This window comes from Schistocerca nitens, chromosome 3 (genome assembly GCF_023898315.1).
Source record: "Schistocerca nitens isolate TAMUIC-IGC-003100 chromosome 3, iqSchNite1.1, whole genome shotgun sequence".
Taxonomy (NCBI): Eukaryota; Metazoa; Arthropoda; class Insecta; order Orthoptera; family Acrididae; genus Schistocerca; species Schistocerca nitens.
The window spans coordinates 192,326,717-192,339,164 of record NC_064616.1 but is presented as its reverse complement, the minus strand read 5'-3'; positions in this window follow the sequence as shown (position 1 = coordinate 192,339,164).

Genomic DNA, 12,448 nt, shown 5'->3' with positions numbered 1-12,448 from the left:
GGATTGGGGAGAAGAGAAGTTTGTGCCACAACTTGACTAGAAGAAGGGATTGGTTGGTAGGACATGTCCTGAGGCCTCAAGGGATCACCAATTTAGTATTGGAGGGCAGCGTGGAGGGTAAAAATCGTAGAGGGAGACCAAGAGATAAATACACTAAGCAGATTCAGAAGGATGTAGGTTTGCAGTAGGTACTGGGAGATGAAGGAGCTTGCACAGGATAGATCAGCACGGAGAGCTGCATCAAACCATTCTCAGGACTGAAGACCACAACAACAACAACATTACATGGGTACCTGACATGATCAGTCGGAGCAGGAGGCGATGTGCACTAGCCGGCCGGTGTGGCCGTGCGGTTCTAGGCGCTTCAGTTTGGAACCGCGTGACCGCTACGGTCGCAGGTTCGAATCCTGCCTCGGGCATGGATGTGTGTGGTGTCAAAAAAAAAAAAAATGGTTCAAATGGCTCTGAGCACTATGGGACTCAACTGCTGAGGTCATTAGTCCCCTAGAACTTAGAACTAGTTAAACCTAACTAACCTAAGGACATCACAAACATCCATGCCCGAGGCAGGATTCGAACCTGCGACCGTAGCGGTCTCGCGGTTCCAGACTGCAGCGCCTTTAACCGCACGGCCACTTCGGCCGGCCTGTGTGCGGTGTCCTTAGGTTAGTAAGGTTTAAGTAGTTCTAAGTTCTAGGGGACTGATGACCACAGATGTTAAGTCCCATAGTGCTCAGAGCCATTTGATGTGCACTAAAGAACCAAAGAAACTGGTACACCTGCCTAATATCATCTAGGGCCCCCCGCAACCACGCAAAAGTGCCGCAATACGATGTGGCATGGACTTGACTAATGTTCGAAATAGTGTTAGAGAGAACTGACACCATCAACCCTGCAGGGCTGTCCATAAATCCATAAGAGTACGATGAGGTGGATATCTCTTCAGAACAGCACGTTGCAAGACAACCCAGATATGTTCAATAACGTTCATGTCTGGGGAATCTGGTGGCCAGTGGAAATTTTTAAACACAGAAGAGTGTTCCTGGAGCTACTCTGTATCAATTCTGGACGTGTGTTGTGCCGCATTGTCCTGCTTGAATGGCCCAAGTCCGTCGGAATGCACAGTGGACATGAATAGAGGCAGGTGATCAGACAGGATGTTTACGTACGTGTCATCTGTCAGTGTCTTATCTAGACGTATCAGGGGTCCCATATCACTCTAACTGCACACGCCCCACACCATTACAGAGCCTCCACCAGCTTGAATAGTCTCCTGCTGACATGCAGTGTCCATGGGTTCATGAGGCTGTCTCTATACCTGTACACATTCATCCACTCGATATAATTTCAGACGAGACTTGTCCGACAAGGCAACATGTTTCCAGTCCTCAACAGTCCAACGTCGGTGTTGACGGGCCCAGGCGAGGCCTAAAGCTTTGTGGTGAGCAGTCATCAAGGGTACCCGAGTGGGCCTTCCGCTCTGAAAGCCTTTATCGATGATGTTTCGTTGAATGGTTCGCACACTGACACGTGTTGATGGCCCAGCACTGAATCTGCAGCAATCTGCGAAAGGGTCGCACTTCTGTCACGTTGAACGATTGTCTTCAGTCGTCGTTGGTCCGGTTCTTGCAGGATCTTTTTCCGACCGCGGCGATGACGGAGATTTGATGTTTTACCGGATTCCTGATATTCAAGGTACACTCGTGAAACGGTCGTACGGGAAAATCCCCACTTCATCGCTACCTCGGAGATGCTGTGTCTCATCGCTCGTGCGCCGACTATAACACTACGTTCAAACTCATTTAGATATTGACAATCTCTCATTGTAGCAGTAGTAACCAGTCTAACAATTGCGCCAGACACTTGTTGTCTTATATAGGCGTTGCCGACCGCAGCGCCGTATTCTGCCTGTTTACGTGTCTCTGTATTTGAATTCGCGTGCCTATATACTTTCTTTGGTGCTTCAGTGTATAAATTTGTACTGTAGTCTTCTTATGAAAACTCTTATTTACGTGCCTGTAGTCTTCTTACGAAATCTTTTATTTACTTGCCAAGATCGCTATGTTAACAAATTAGTGGATTACTAGTTTCGGAAATATAAATTGCAATCTTCAGATCAATAAAAAAACATGGCGAGGTTACGGTCTTAAAATAATATAAAGAAACACAGTAGGGCATACTTAAAAACTTAATGACAAAAAATTACGTACACATGAAACCGGGCAATGATTTAAAGCATTCTGTCAAAAGAATAACGTAAAGTTTGCTATAACATAATAAATGTCATAAAGATTCTGTTCATATGGACAGATGAAATCCAAAGTCAAAATACAATAATGAATACACTAACAAATAAAATTAAATAAAAACATACGACAAGAAATTCGAGGCATGAAAATAACAGAGAAAATGTGGAACCATAATGTATGCAACTTCGAATTTTCATGACATGGACAAAAGAGACACATATCGCATGATGTCGTTTCGTGGTTTAATGCCATATTGGTTTTATGAAATGGACAAAACAGACACATATCGTATAATGTCTTTTCATGGTTTAATACCACATTGGCTGCGATAGAGTAACTAATAACTAGACCTAGATTACAATAGAGATGCGGTCCGCAATCCATGACATCAGTTAGAAATAATGTAATAGTGCCCCACGTTTGTATAACATTAGAGTTAACAAAGGTAATTTAACATCAAAAACCGTATGTACCAATTAATTATAACAAAAAAGGCTCAGCAAGAATTAATGCTATGAATACTTTCAGGTTTTTTTGCATATTTTCTAAGGAGTAAGTGAATATTAAAATAAAGGATGTCCTTTTACAAAGAATTTGATGCTCTACAACTTTCATACATGATGCTTTTCATTTGAAGTAGCCATTTTTGAGCTACAGGCTATGGAACATTAGCATAACTCACTTTGCCACCAAATTGATAAAAAATTCCGATTTCTGACGAACGATTGTGGCTGAGCAGCTGTACCGATTGTAAACTGTAAATATTTTAAGAAATTTAATACTAGTCTTTTGCTATTTCTTCGATGTGCTGAAAATGTGTGAGATGTATCATTTTAGAATCATAAGGGAAAACCTGAAAGAAGTCTAAAGATTTCGCGTTTTTTCGATCCTCGAAAATTTAGTCCCATCTTGTGCATATTTACTGGCCAATGCGGTATTTTTTCTGGATAATCTACTTTGGCTATAGACTGAAAACATGTGCCTGCTACAAACATGTTTGTACGTGGGAATGGATGGAAGTCAGAAAAAGCCAAATCTTGTTAATAGGGTGAACGTTTTGACAGGCTGAACTACAATTCACTCTATTTTCCCACCACCCATGCAATTTGTGTACAGGTACACAGGCTTGATGAAAGATCATTTTTTTTTCTTTCGCAGACCAGGCCTGTACTCATTTTTATCCAGCTGATCCGATACACTTTCGAAGTAATCTATAGGAAGAATCCATTTTTCATTCAACAGAAAAACCTGCGATAAAACGCCATCAGAAGACTTCGATATTGACTATTTTGGCACGACTACCCACTTTTACTGATCTTTCGTTTGTGTACTCCTTCTTCCAGTGAGGCTATGGAATCAGCTACCTCATAAACCTTTGGTCCCCTGCCGTCTGCATTACATGTTTTTCATCAGTTCATTACACTTTTGGAGTGTTTTCCGTGTAGGTCATCTTCATGAGAAGTATTACACGTTTGAATTCACAATCCCATTCACTGAAAATGAAAGAACATACACATTATAATCCATCATCAACTTCAACAACACTGTTTACAGTATACGCGGTGGACCATTTTAATCCATAATGGGGAATAATTTGGGATGGGGTTGAGATACAGAGAATTTTTTTAGATAAAAGTTGTAGATAGCAAAGACGGTTACGCATTGCTACTAACAGCCATGTCCTCGAAGGTGATTTGGAAGTTAAAGTGATTTTTTAAATGTGAACCATAACATTTGATTCAAGATTTGAAAATATCGGCAAATTTTACATATAAAATGATAGATTATTCAAGATCGTGGTTAGTTCAATGAAGGTCGAATAAGCAAATATGTTTTTAGTTCTAGCAGAGATTAACTTAGAATAGAGGAAGGATACGGCAAAATACAATCTTAGATACAAATTGGAATGGGCATCGTGAGGAATGAGAGGCGAGGGACTCATTCAACGACTTATAAATCGATAATCTACGTTTTATTTATGTTTGTTCTGTCTTGCAAATGGCACAATAACATTCATTGTTAGTGAGGGAAAAACACCTAAATTGGACAGATTCAGCATGAAATTTTGACGGTATATGTACTAAGCACAGTGCCCATCTGAAGCGAAAATGTGTCAACAAGTTGACCAAGGCCGCACAGACGTGGGTGATGCGCATTGGGAAGTTCATTTGCATATTCCTCAAGTCTCCGTATGGTGCGTGGCGTAGGGTACCCTGTACTATTACTGTTCATTTCCTTTTCTGTTCCATGCACAATAAGAGCGAGGGAAACACGACAGTCTATACGCCTCCGTAGAACCTCTAATCTCTCCAGGACTTCACGCGAAATGTACGTTGGCGGCAGCACAACTGTTCTGCAGTCAGCCTGAAATGCCGTTTCTCTAAATTTTCTCAATAGTGTTCCTCGAAAAAGAACGTCGCCTTCCCTCCAGGGGCCGGCCAGAGTGGCCGAGCGGTTCTAGGCGCTACAATCTGGAACCGATCGACCGCTACGGTCGCAGGTTCGAATGCTGCCTCGGGCATGGATGTGTGTGATGTCCTTAGGTTAGTTAGGTTTAAGTAGTTCTAAGTCTAGGGGACTGATGACCTCAGAAGTTGAGTCGCATAGTGCTCAGAGCCATTTTCCCTGCAGGGATACCCATTTGAGTTCCCGAATAATGTCCGTAACATTTGCACGTTGTCGAACCTACCGGTAACAAATCTAGCAGCCCGTCTCTGAATTGCTTCGATGTCTTCCTTTAATCCGACCTGGTGCGGATCCCAAATACTCGAACTGTACTCAACAGTGGGTTGCACTACCGTTTACAGGTGAACCACACCTTCCTAAAATTCTCCCAATAAACCGAAGTCGACAATTCGCCTTCCCTACTACAGTCCTTAGATGCTCATTCCATTTCATATTGCTGTGAAATGTTGCAAATCGACGTGTCTGTCTCAAGCAGTACACTACTAATACTGTATTCGAACATTGTGGGTTTGTTTTTCCTACTCATCTGCATTAATTCACATTTTTCTACATCTTGAGCTAGCTTCCCTTCACTACACCAACTAGAAACTTTGTCTAAGTCATTTTACATCATTCTACCGTCACTCAACTTCGACACCTTACCGTAAACCACAGAATAATCAGCAAACAACGGCAGGTTTCTGCCCACTTTGTCCGTCAGATCTTTTATATATACAGAAAATAGCAGCGGTCCTATCACACATACCTGGGGAACCCCTGACGACACCCTTATCTGTGATGAACACTCGCCATCGAGGACCACATACTGGGTTGCATTGCTTAAAAAGTCTTCGAGCCACTCACATACCTGGGAACCTGTTCCGTACGCTTGTACCTTCACAACAGCCGGAAGGTTTGCTTCGTGTCAAATGCTTTACGGAACTCCAGGAATATGGAATTCTTCTGTTGTCCTTCATCTATGGTTTCGCAAGCTCTCATGTCAGAAAAATGCAAGATGAGTTTCGCACGAGCGATACTTTCTAAAACCGCGTTGATCTGTGGACAGAAGCTTTTCCTTGTCAAGGAAATTTATTATATTCGACCTGAGAATATGTTCAATGATTCTGCAGCGATCCCAATGTTAAAGATATTGGTCTGTAATTCTGTGGGTCCGTTATTTTACACTTCTTATAATTAGGTGTCACCTGCGCTTTTTTCCAGTCGTTTGAGACTTTGCGCTGGGCGAGAGATTCCCGATAAACGCAAGCTAAGTAAGGGGCCAGTGTTGTAGATTGCTGTTTGTTAAACCGAATCTGAATTCGATCAGGACCTGGCGACTCATTTGTTTTCAACTCTTTCAATTGTTTCTCTACACCAGCGATGCTTATTGCCATGTCGTCATCTATAGATACATCTACATCTACGTGATTACTCTGCTATTCACAATAAAGTGCCTGGCAGAGGATTCAATGAGCCACCTTCAAGCTGTCCACTCTCGAACGGCGCGCGGAAAAAACGAACACTTAATTTTTTCTGTGCGGGCCCTGACTTCTCTTATTTTATCGTGATGATCATTTCTCCCTATATAGGTGGGTGCCAACAGAATGTTTTCGCAACAGGGGGAGAAAACTGGTGAATGAAATTTAATGAGACGATCCTGTTGCAACGAAAAACGCCTTTGTTTTAATGATCGCCAATCCAATTCACGTTATCATGTCTGTGGCACTATCTCCCGTATTTCGCGATAATACAAAACGCGCTGCCCTTCTTTGTACTTTTTCGATGTCATCTGTCAGTCCCACCTGATGCGGATGCCACACCGCACAGCAATACTCTAGAATAGGGCGGACAAGCTTGGTGTAAGCAATCTTTAGTAGATCTGTTGCACCTTCTAAGTATTCTGCCAATGAATCGCAGTCTTTGGTTTGCTCTACCTACAACATTATCTATATGATCATTCCAATTTCGGTTATTTGTAATTGTAATTCCTAGGTGTTTAGTTGAATTTACAGCCTCCAGATTTGTGTCCCTTAGCGCGTAATCGAAATTTAGAGGATTTCTTTTAGTACTCATGTGAATAGCTTCACACTTCTCATTAGTCAGGGTCGATTGCCACTTTTCGCACCATACAGATATCTTACCTGAATCATTGTGCAATTCGTTTTGGTCATCTGATGACTTTACAAAACGGAAACGACAGCATCATCTGCAATCAATCTAAGACCGCTTCTCAGATTGTCTCTATATGGGAGTCTGTCCGAAGGTCAGATTCAGATCTTGCAGGAGGCGATTTCTATCTTTTCTGGAAGGTAAAAGATGATCTGGGGGGAAACAGATTTTCCGACGATAAGGACGTTGTAGTGCTCGTTTTTCCCGCGCCCCGTTCGAGAGTGGAACGGTAGAGAGGCAGCTTGAAGGTGATTCATTGAAGCCTTTACCAGGCACTTTATTGTGAATTGCATACTAATCTTGTAGCTGTAGATGTAGATGTAGACGTTCACACAGCAGTTCTCGTATTGGTCAAATGGCTCTGAGCACTATTGGACTTAACATCTGAGTCATCAGTCCACTTGAACTTAGAACTACTTCAACCTAACTAGCCTAAGGACATCACACACATCCATGCACGGGGCAGGATTCGAACCTGCAACCGTAGCGGTCGCGCGGTTCCAGACTGAAGTGCCTAGAACCGCTCGGCCACAACGGCCTGCCGTTCTCGTATGGCCCCATGACTAAGAAGTAATTGAACGTTCAGACCGTTCTTTACAGAGACTTGGTGGCTATATCGAAAAATAGTGCTGTGTGTTTGTGTCACTTTGACGTGTAGTGCAGCATTAATTGCAAATTGCTAGGCCCGTCATAATAATGTGTCACTGTTTTGAAGTTCCGTCGTAGATGGCTCAAATGGTTCAAATGGCTCTGAGCACTATGGGACTCAACATCTATGGTCATCAGTCCCCTAGAACTTAGAACTACTTAAACCTAACTAACCTAAGGACAGCACACAACACCCAGCCATCACGAGGCAGAGAAAATCCCTGACCCCGCCGGGAATCGAACCCGGGAACCCGGGCGTGGGAAGCGAGAACGCTACCGCACGACCACGAGATGCGGGCCCGTCGTAGATGTAGATGGATGAAACTCCGTTGGCGAAAAACTATACAGAACAAGAATTTTACGTTTGGCCGTTATTTCCGCTTATGCTTTTGAACCAGGAACTCGCAACAGAACCTTAAGCAGCCATTTAAAGAAAATTCTTCTGCTAATGAAGTCGACATTTGACCTACGCTTGTATGTAACATGTAACTGCCGGCCGTTGTGGCCGAGCGGTTCTAGGCGCTTCAGTCCGGAACCGCGCTGCTACCACGGTCGCAGGATCGAATCCTGCCTCGGGCGTGGATGTGTGTGATGTCCTTAGGTTAGTTAGGTTTAAGTAGTTCTTAGGGGACTGATGACCTCAGATGTTAAGTCCCATAGTGCTCAGAGCCATGTTGTTGTTGTGGTCTTCAGTCCTAAGACTGGTTTGTTGCAGCTCTCCATGCTACTCTATCCTGTCAAAGCTTCTTCATCTCCCAGTACCTACTGCAGCCTACATCCTTCTGAATCTGCTTAGTGTATTCATCTCTTGGTCTCCCTCTACGATTTTTACCCTCCACGTTGCCCTCCAGTACTAAATTGGTGATCCCTTGATGCCTAAGAACATGTCCTACCAACCGATCCCTTCTTCTAGTCAAGTTGTGCCACAAACTTCTCTTCTCCTCAATTCTATTCAATACCTCCTCATTAGTTATGTGATCTACTCATCTAATCTTCAGCATTCTTCTGTAGCACCACATTTCGAAAGCTTCTATTCTCTTCTTGTCTAAACTATTTATTGTCCATGTTTCACTTCCATACATGGCTACACTCCATACAAATACTTTCAGAAACGACTTCCTGACAAATCTATACTCGATGTTAACAAATTTCTCTTCTTCAGAAACGCTTTCCTTGCCATTGCGAGTCTACATTTTATATCCTCTCTACTTCGACCATCATCAGTTATTTTGCCCCCCAAATAGCAAAACTCCTTTACTACTTTAAGTGTCTCATTTCCTAATCTAATTCCCTCAGCATCACCCGACTTAATTCGACTACATTCCATTATCCTCGTTTTGCTTTTGTTGATGTTCATCTTATACCCTCCTTTCAAGACACCGTCAATTCCGTTCAACTGCTGTTCCAAGTCCTTTGCTGTCTCTGACAGAATTACAATGTCATCGGCAAACCTCAAACATTTTATTTCTTCTCCATGGATTTTAATACCTACTCCGAACTTTTCTTTTGCTTCCTTTACTGCTTACTCAATATAGAGATTGAATAGCAATGGGGAGAGGATACAACCCTGTCTCACTCCCTTCCCAACCACTGCTTCCCTTTCATGTCCCTCGACTCTTATAACTGCCATCTGCTTTCTGTACAAATTGTAAATAGCCTTTCGCCCCCTGTATTTTACCCCTGCCACCATCAGAATTTGAAAGAGAGTATTCTAGTCGACATTGTTAAAAGCTTTCTCTAAGTCTACAAATGCTAGAAACGTAGATTTGCCTTTCCTTAATCTTTCTTCAAAGGTAATTCGTAGGCATTTGAACCATTTTAACTTGCTACTCAATGGAAGTGGAGTTTGATTGCTGTGAAGGCAGCGTCTGAGACAGACAGAGACGTAAATACTTGCCCTCGCTTTTGCCGCACTCGTGTGGTATGGCAGCGCCGGCCACGGCACGGCTTGGTGGCGTGACCAGGTAGCGCAATGCTGGCGTCACACAATGACAACCCAGCGCACGCCGCGGATGTAAACACCGACGGCCGCTTCAGCGCCGTCAAGGTCACGACACACGGTCACAGCCGGCCGACCGGACTTCACCTTTCGATTCCACATATATCTCTTCACTTACGCTCGCGACAATCACATCTGCATAAATACTCCGCAAGCCACCGTACGGTGAGGGGCGGAGGGTACACTGCGCCACAATTAGTATTTCCTTCCCTCTTCCGCTCGCAAATGGAGCGTGGGCAAAACGGCTCTCTAGAGTAACGTTAGTATTGAGACACTATGGGATTTTTACTTTGTAGCTTCATAACTTTATCCGTAATAAAATAGACAAAAAATACTAACAAGTATTACATAAAGTTACAGTAAACTCTCGATTATCCTCGGTAATTGGGGATTTGAAAACCGTGGATAATCGAATTCTAATAATCCGCAATTACAGTACGCAGTAATGTATTAGGGTTGTTCGAAAACAAAAATTAAATACAATATCTATATGAAGACAGTAACTGTTCTCGAAAGAACAGAATACTGTTGATGACCGTGCAGCTTTTCCCTGGAATAAATGATGACTAACTGAAACCCTCAGCTGCCGACAGGTGTTGTTGATATACCTCGATGTAGACAGCTGAAAATGTGGCCCCGACCGGGACTCGAACCCGGGATCTCCTGCTTACATGGCAGAAGCTCTATCCATTTTTTTTTGCATTTTTTTCGTTGCTGATCGTTGTGTTTGGTCGTTGCGGACGTCACATGACATCCACTCAAGTTCGTTTGTGGATCCTTCCACTCAGTTTTTTATTACAAAGGCCAACCAGCTCTATGACTGAACACGCTGAGCTACCGTGCCGGCATCCATCAGGGCCACCGAGAACACAGATGAATAGCGCGACTGCAGGGACTTATCCCTTGCACGCTTCCCGTGAGACACTCATTCGCAACTGTCCACAATTCTACATATGTAATGTACCTTATAGACATTTGCCCATTCAGGCAGCTGAGGGTTTCAGTTAGTCATCATTTATTCCAGGGAAAAGCTGCACGGTCATCAACAGTTTTCTGTTCTTTCGAGAACAGTTACTGTCTTCATATATATAGTTAAAGGCTACCCAGCCACTGACCTTCGTCTGTGCGAATGCGCACAGGTTGCCCAAACTCTTACGGGAATCGCCAAAGCGTGCGCGAGTAATGAGTGAATGGGTTGGACTCTGAGCACTATGGGACTTAACTTCTGAGGTCATCAGTCCCCTAGAACTTAGAACTACTTAAACCTAACTAACCTAAGGACATCACACACATCCATGCCCGAGGCAGGATTCGAACCTGCGACCGTAGCGGTCACGCGGTTCTAAACTGAAGCGCTTAGAACCGCACGGCCACACCGGCCGGCAGTGAATTGGCAAATGTCTATAATGTACATTACATATGTAGAATTGTGGACAGTTGGGAATGTGAGTCTCACGGGAAGCGTGCAAGGGATAAGTCCCTGCAGTCGCGCTATTCATCTGTGTCCTCGGTGTCTAAGATGGATGCCGGCACGGTAGCTCAGCGTGTTCGGTCAGAGGGTTAGCTGCCCTCTGTAATAAAAAAAACTGAGTTAATGGATCAACGACGAGCTGAAACGAGAGTCTTGCGACATCCGCCACGAGCAGTTGCAACGAACGAAAACGAGCAAAATGGAAAAAAAAGCTGGATAGAGCGTCTGCCATGTAAGCAGGAGATCCCGGGCTCGAGTCCCGGTCGGGGCACACATTTTCAGCTGTCCACATCGAGGTATATCAACAACACCTGTCGGCAGATGAGGGTTTCAGTTATTCATCATTTAAATACAATACCACAATTAAAATCATTATAGTTGTAAGTAGGCTGTTTAGGTTTTTATGTTGGTGACGCCACATAGTACTCTGTATGAAAATCGCTTTGGAATATTCGCTTGTGTGGTGTTGGGCAGTTGGAGGTGAACAGCGCGTAGTGTTGGGCAGTTGGAGGTGAGCCGCCAGCGGTGGTGGATGTGGAGAGAGAGATGCCAGAGTTTTGAGAACGGACGATCTGGACGTGTGTCCGCCAGAAAAAGGAAATTTGTAAAGATGGAGGTCATGAATTGATAGATATATATATGATGAATTTTGAACACTATTAAGGTAAATACATTGTTTGTTCTCTATCAAGATCTTTCATTTGCTAACTATGTCTATCAGTAGTTAGCGCCTTCAGTAGTTAGTATCTTTTATTTAGCTGGCAGTATAGGCGCTCGCTGAATTGCAGTAGTACGAGTAACGAAGATTATTGTGAGACAAGTGATTCATGAAAGGTATAGGTTGTTGTTAGTCAGGGCCATTCTTTTGTGGGGATTATTGAAAGTGCCGGCCGGTGTGGCCGTGCGGTTAAAGGCGCTTCAGTCTGGAACCGCGTGACCGCTACGGTCGCAGGTTCGAATCCTGCCTCGGGCATGGATGTGTGTGATGTTCTTAGGTTAGTTAGGTTTAAGTAGTTCTACGTTCTAGGCGACTGATGACCTCAGAAGTTAAGTCGCATAGTGCTCAGAGCCATTATTGAAAGTCAGATTGCGTTGCGCTAAAAATGTTGTGTGTCAGTTTAGTGATGATCAGAATAAGTAAAGAGAGAAATGTCTGAGTACGTTCAGTTTTGCTCAGCTGTTTGAAAAACAAATAACGTAAGAGGTTTACCAGCACAGTAACACATAATTTTCCAAAGCGGAGGTTTCATAGTAAATTCTGGTTTAATCATCATAGTTTATGTGAAAATTCGGTACTTACAACGAATACAGTACATTCGAACTTCACATACCTTACACTACTCTGAACCAAAATACAGTCAAGCTCTTGCAGAATTCGAGCAAAACATTGTTTACTACTCTTGTGTTGTTACGTGAGATTATCGCTCACCCGCAACAACCCCCAGGTTATTGGAAAAGTTTCGGCAG